Below are 297 nucleotides of genomic sequence, written 5' to 3'. Positions count from 1 at the left end.
ATCAGAGAAAGAACATATGGAAACATTCTCATTCACAATAGCTGCAAAAAAAAAAAAATCTCAGAATAAACTTGACCGAAGACATTAAAGAAGTATACAATGAAAAATTAAATCTTTAAAGAAAGAAATTGAGGAAGACATCAGAAGATGGAAGGACCTCCATACTCATGGATTGGAAGAATTAATATTGTGAAAATGACCATCCTACCAAAACTCATATATAGATTCAAAACAATGCCAATCAAAAATCCCCATGACATTTTTCACAGAATTGGAAAAAACTATCCTAAGATTCAT

This window comes from Nannospalax galili, unplaced genomic scaffold (genome assembly GCF_000622305.1).
Source record: "Nannospalax galili isolate Female #2095 unplaced genomic scaffold, S.galili_v1.0 scaffold396, whole genome shotgun sequence".
Classification (NCBI taxonomy): Eukaryota; Metazoa; Chordata; class Mammalia; order Rodentia; family Spalacidae; genus Nannospalax; species Nannospalax galili.
This window is presented reverse-complemented; position numbering follows the sequence as displayed.